Raw genomic sequence first — 6,386 nt, forward strand, 5'->3', positions numbered from 1 at the left:
GCCTCCACTACATCACTTGTTAGGCTATTTCACTTCCTGACGACTCTATAACTGAAGAAATACTTCCTAACATCCCTATGACTCGTCTGAGTCTTCAGCTTCCAACTGTGACCCCTTGTTTCTGTGTCCCCTCTCTGGAACAACCTGTCTCTGTCTACCTTATCTATTCCACGCAGTATTTTGTATGTTGTTATAATGTCTCCCCTGACCCACCTGTCCTCCAATGTCGTCAGTCCGATTTCTCTCAACCTTTCTTTGTAGGACATACCCCTGAGCTCCGGAACTAGCCTTCTTGCAAACCTTTGCACTTTCTCTAATTTCTTGACGTGTTTGCCCAGGTGTGGGTTCCAAACTGGAGCTGCATACTCCAGTATGGGCCTGATGTACACAGTGTACAGTGTCTTGAACGATTCCTTACTAAGGTATTGGAACGCTATTCTCAGGTTTGCCAGGCGCCCATATGCTGCAGCAGTTATCTGGTTGATGTGTGCTTCCGGAGACGTGCTCGGTGTTATACTCATCCCAAGATCTTTCTCATTGAGCGAGGTTTACAGTCTTTGGCCACCTAGCCTATACTCTGTCTGCGATCTTCTTTGCCCTTCCCCGATCTTCATGACTTTGCATTTGGCGGGGTTAAATTCGAGAAGCCAGTTGCTGGACCAGGTGTCCAGCCTGTCCAGGTATCTTTGAAGTTCTGCCTGATCCTCATCTGATTTAATTCTCCTCATTAAGTTCACATCATCTGCGAACAGGGAGGCTTCTGAGTATAACCCTTCCATCATGTCATTCATACATACCAGAAATAGCACTGGTCCTAGGACCGACCCCTGTGGGACCCCGCTCGTCACAGGTGCCCACTGTGATACCTCATCACGTACCATGACTCGTTGTTGCCTCCCTGTCAGGTATTCTCTGATCCACTGCAGCGCCCTTCCTCTTATAAGCGCCTGATCCTCCAGCTTCTGCACCAATCTCCTGTGAGGAACTGTGTCTGAGGCCTTCTTGCAGTCCAAGAAGATGTGTGTGTGTGTGTGTGTGTGTGTGTGTGTGTGTGTGTGTGTTTGTGTGTGTGTGTGTATATATGTGTGTGTGTGTGTGTATGTGTGTGTGTGTGCGTGTGTGTGTGCAACACAACTCACGGGGGATGGAAATCTTCAGCTCAAGATCCTTCACACGTCTCAATGCGTCATCAGGAGCTATGCAATTGTTGTAAGAGTAGCAACGGGTGGAATGAGAGGAAGTTTTTCACAGGGTAAGGTAGCGTGGTGACGCCAACCAGTTCCTCTCCGATATTATCTATATCTATTTATCTATCTATCTATCTATCTATCTATCTATCTATCTATCTATCTATATATATATATATATATATATATATATATATATATATATATATACATATATATATATATATATATATATATATATATATATATATATATATATATATATATATATATATATATATATATATATATATACACACACAAAGAGTGCTGAGGGGGGGGGGGGGGAGCTATGTGGACGAGCGTAAAATGGCTGTAGGAAACTACACAAATAGAAATTTCTATTTTTTCTCAACTTCTCATGAATATTTAGTCATTCTGTGGTGACCTGGATTTGTTAGCTGAGAGAGAGAGAGAGAGAGAGAGAGAGAGAGAGAGAGAGAGAGAGAGAGAGAGAGAGAGAGAGAGAGAGAGAGAGAGAGAGAGAGAGAGTACATGAAGTACACAGGAACTCGTGGGAGTACATAAGACAGACAGCAGAAGACTTTAAGGTGGCACTCAGACTGTCTGCTGGAAAGAACTATCTACATCTATTTAGATTAAGAACTATCGTGTAAAATTTAGATGTGTGAGGTAAATATTAGAAAAGCATAAGGCTCTCTTCCCACCTTCCGACCGCTGCAGGTATGAAAACAAGGGTAAAACACACACCATGCCACACTGAAAACAATAACACGGAATTTACAGGGGACATTAAACTAGATGCAAGGCTTGGATTACAACTACCTCTGCTACCTTAGTACTGTTACTAGCTTATCTATTGGTGTTACTACACTATCCTTCAGAGAGCTGTGTGTACTAGTTCTACTTCTGGCTACGGGTAGCTCCGCTTTGACTATCTCAGTACTATTTTTACTAGTGTTACTCCGGTGTCCCTCACAGCTGTATGTGCTAGTCGTTCTACTTCTGGTTACCATAAGTTCTCTTATGACTCCACAACCGTCTGTTTATTTCACTACTGCTATTGTTGACGGGGTTGCCCCGTCCTCAACTGGTGGTCATGGTGTAAATCTGAAGTAAATAGATTCCTGATCAAACATCAGGATTCTATTTACTTCAGATTTCCCAATTTGTTGTATGTATACGGTGGTCTGCCTAAGTTTAGTGTTGGATTAGTGAGTGGTTGAATGAGGCAGCGAGTGTACCAGGCAACATCTTACTCTTGTCCTCCCTTACCATTCCCTATACTTAATTGCTCATTATAACTCTTTATCACTTTTTCGAACATATAAAATAATTTGGATTGACTCAGCAATCTTGACTGATAGGTTTACACTGAGAATATATGTCTTGAAGGCTCTGGTAATTCCTCCCGCTAGGGCACCATGTGTCTAGTTGAATCCTACACTCCGAAGGTGGTTGTTCAGCTGGTTCTTGAACGATTGTATTGTCTTCACGCTTACAACATTAGCCGGTTGTTTATTTCATTCTGCTATAATTCTGTTTGAAAAAAAATACTTTGCATACGGTGGTGTTATATTTTCTGCCTAACTCCTTCATTGTTTTCATTAATGGACTCATTCAGTACTTCAAATAGTTCTTCGTATGGAAGCCATTCAATGTCTCGAAGGAAGAAATTCTATGAGATCTTATAGTCTATATTTCCTGAAAGAGAGACAAAGAAGAATGAGTGTTTTGTATCTTTGTAAAGTTTGTTTCATAGTGATGGCAGGAGTCTGGCAGCTCTTCTGTGTACCATTATCAGTATATCTTCATCTTCGTTCTAACAAGCTCATTATAGAGGATCAATATGACGTCTGGTGTTTTATGATGAAAGTTTCTTATTACTAAATCTAACATTCTATCAGTTCTCCTAGTAGTAGATATGCATTGTTTAATAATAACCTTTATTTCTACAAGTACAAGTACAACTTATACAGACCATACCTGACATCAGTGACATGCTATAAAGCCCCTTGTTACGTAGAGCATTTCGGGCAAATTAGGTAAATTTTGTCTCCAGGATGTAACTCACACCAGTCGACTAACACCCAGGTACCTATTTTACTGACAGGTGAAGAGGGACAGCAGGTGTCTTAGGGAAACACGTTCTAATGTTTCTACCCGTACCGGGGATCGAACCACGGACCTCAGTGTGTGAGCTGAGTGCGCTAGCAGTCGAGCTACGGGACACCCACTCGAGCTACTTTTAAGGTCGTTGTTTACATCATGATTACTCCAGAGTCCTTTTCTTCTCTAGTTTCGATTAGTCTGTTATCAAACAGTTTGTATTCGTTTTTGAGATTATTCCCCTTACACTTGTCTACATTGAAATTCCTCTTTCACGTCTCCAACCACAGCGCCAACCTGTCCAGATCACTCTGCGGATGCTGCACTTCTTCCCAATTTGGTGTCATCTTCAAACTTTGCTATTTCAGATGTTAGCCCTGCCTCGAGATGAGTTATGTACATTGTGAAAGGAACTGGACCAAGAACAAATCCCTGGAGTACTCCACTCTTTACGGAAAGCCATTCAGGCATCTCTCCGTTACGTACAGCTTTCGGTATCCTGTCTATGAACCAGGGACTTATCCAGGCCTGAAGTTTGTACTCTATACCACGTGTCTTTATTTCGGCCAGCTATCTTCAATAGGGTAAATCGTCAAAGGCGTTCTAGAATACTAGATATGCTTGATCTAATACGCGTTTTTATCCCAATTTTGGAATAAATAACTGAAAAATTCGATTAGTTAGTCACACATGATCTTTCGTTGTTAAGTTGCTATTTAAAAAAAGAACTATCGTATCCCTGCAAGCAGTTTCCATTTGTTTATCTCAAATAGACGTTCAGATGGTGGGACGATAGTCGGGGACTCAAGTCTTATCCATCTTTGCAGATACAGGAGCAACATTTGCTAGTTGTCAGCCTGTTGACACCTTACCTTCTTCTAGTGACTCGTTAAATATTACTGTTAGTGGGTAAGTGACTTTGTTCCTACCTTCCTTTATAACTCTTGCAGCTAGTGTATCCGGTCCGCTTGATCTGTTTATCTTCAGCTAACTTAGCCAGTATTAAGAGAGAGAGAGGGGGGAGGGATAGAAGAAGAGAGAGGGAAGGAGATGAAAGAAGAGAGAAAGAGAGCAAGGTAAAGGTATAGTGAGTGTGTGTGTGTGTGTGTGTGTGTGTGTGTGTGTGTGTGTGTGTGTGAAGAGGAAGAGGGAAGTAGCGCAGACGCCACAGCAGCCACAGCTTCCAGTGGCGCAGACGCCACAGCAGCCACAGCCTCCTCCCCTCTTTCCCCTCCACCTCCGTCTGCTACACTGTGCCTCACTCACCACCTCATTTGTCTGTGGTCCGCCACGCTGACGGCAGAGCTACTGCTCTCCTGTGCTCCCACCACGCCTTCGTCAGCCAGGTGTTGAAGGTAGGTGGAGGAGTATGTGCGTGTGTGTGCGTGCGTGTGTGCGTGTGCGTGTGTGTATGTGTGTGTGCGTGTGTGTGTGTGTGCGTGTGTGTGTGTGTGTGTGTGTGCGTGTGTGTGTGTGAATGTGTGCGCGTGTGCGTGTGCGTGTGTGTGTATGTGTGTGTGTGTGTGTGTGTGTGTGCGTGTGTGTGTGTGTGTGTGTGTGTGTGTGTCTGGGTGGGTGGGCCGAGAGGGATGGTCGGCTTCCCCTCCGTTCCCAGTAAAACAACCTGTTGCATCCTCCACCCACAAGTGTCCAGAAAACGTGTATCACTCTCATGCTCCTGAGACTGTTATTATCTTCCTCAGGATTTAAAAGAAAAGAAAACAGTCTGGCATTCGAGATTAATAACAGATTGTGGCAAATATTGTTAATTTCCTTAAAACATATTAAGTGTGAAAGATAACTGAATAATTGTAGAAAGACATGAAGAGGAGGGAGAGTTGGCGGAGAGACGAATCAATATTTCCACGAACAAGCTCCGGTGGCGCTGGAAACCTACTGGATTGTCTTTATCTTCGTATTTTCCTCTATTTTTTATATTTTTTCGGTAATACCAGACACTGAAGTTTCATTGCCAGATACAGTTTAACAAGTTACTTATTGCACGACCCGGTGATACAGTCCCAAGTGGAGTAAGCGAGGGATGGAAACTCGCTCAACAAGAGCGGATGGGAACTGCTCTTCACCTGTTGATGGCAGGTAAGACATAGATTAAGGCGAAGGTGAGCAGTGTATGGTTACCACCGAGGAGTACTGCTATTTAACAAAATTATACACACATACAGTGTGCAGCTACACTCTTCTGTACGATACTTGCATGGTGGGAACATCTTCAGTGTACATCTACGTGAGTTTACATGATAAAATACACGACGGGAGGTCCTGCAATGCAGCTAAACCGTTCCATACAAGAAGACAACTAGATACGTTTCACTGCCGTGTTCCATCACACAGGATAAACTACATCTACGAGGCAACGAAACCTGTGACTCTGAGCTGGGAGGTTTTAGTATGACGACGATGAGAATGCCCTCATACATTCCACTGTGAGTTTAGAAGCTACGGCAACTTTAAAGTTTCGTTATAGTGATACTGGAGTTACTATTACATGGGAAGAATTGGGAGAGAAAAGTGTTGATGAGGGGAAATAAAGAAAAAAAAAAGAAACCATGTGTATTTCTTGGTGTAAAATATTTTCTTTTGCTGTCGGTACGAAGCATTTAATTAATTTCCATGTTGGCTCACATGGTTGTGATAGGGTTAAGTGGATTTCGGAAATATTACACTGAACGTTTTTACTGACTCAGCTCAACGAGGAAGACGTATGGAAATACCTTTTGTTGATATAACAGAAAGAAGCTGTGATAAGGGAATAGTTCTCGTGAGTACGAGTGTGTCAACATATAATTTAGATGCTTGTATGTGTCAACATAATATATAGTGATCTATACAAGAACATTTTATGTTTATGTGAATTCCAATGGATTTAAATGAAAGATCCATGAAGGATGCATCACAGGATCAACACGCCCCCCCCCCAGTGACCTCCCGGGATGTGATATATAGAGCTGAACCTGATAACCTGTACACACTTGTAAGAGAGACACAGAGAGTGCAGACTGACAGGACATTCCACAGTGACGACACCTTGTACAAGGGCTCAGATATGGGAGTCTAGAGAGTGAGGAATCA

General features: G+C 42.8%; 1 protein-coding gene across 1 annotated transcript in view; it reads left to right on the top strand.

The window, feature by feature from the left end:
- Positions 1–4,501: 4,501 nt before the first annotated feature.
- Positions 4,502–6,386, top strand: part of LOC128699065 (uncharacterized) — a 224,015-nt gene continuing 222,130 nt past the window's right edge. The window contains exon 1 of the mRNA XM_070096619.1: positions 4,502–4,651. The gene's annotated coding sequence lies outside the window, so the exon portion shown is untranslated. The remainder of the gene's footprint in view (positions 4,652–6,386) is intronic.

Source organism: Cherax quadricarinatus, chromosome 54, assembly GCF_038502225.1.
Source record: "Cherax quadricarinatus isolate ZL_2023a chromosome 54, ASM3850222v1, whole genome shotgun sequence".
In the NCBI taxonomy this organism is placed as follows: Eukaryota; Metazoa; Arthropoda; class Malacostraca; order Decapoda; family Parastacidae; genus Cherax; species Cherax quadricarinatus.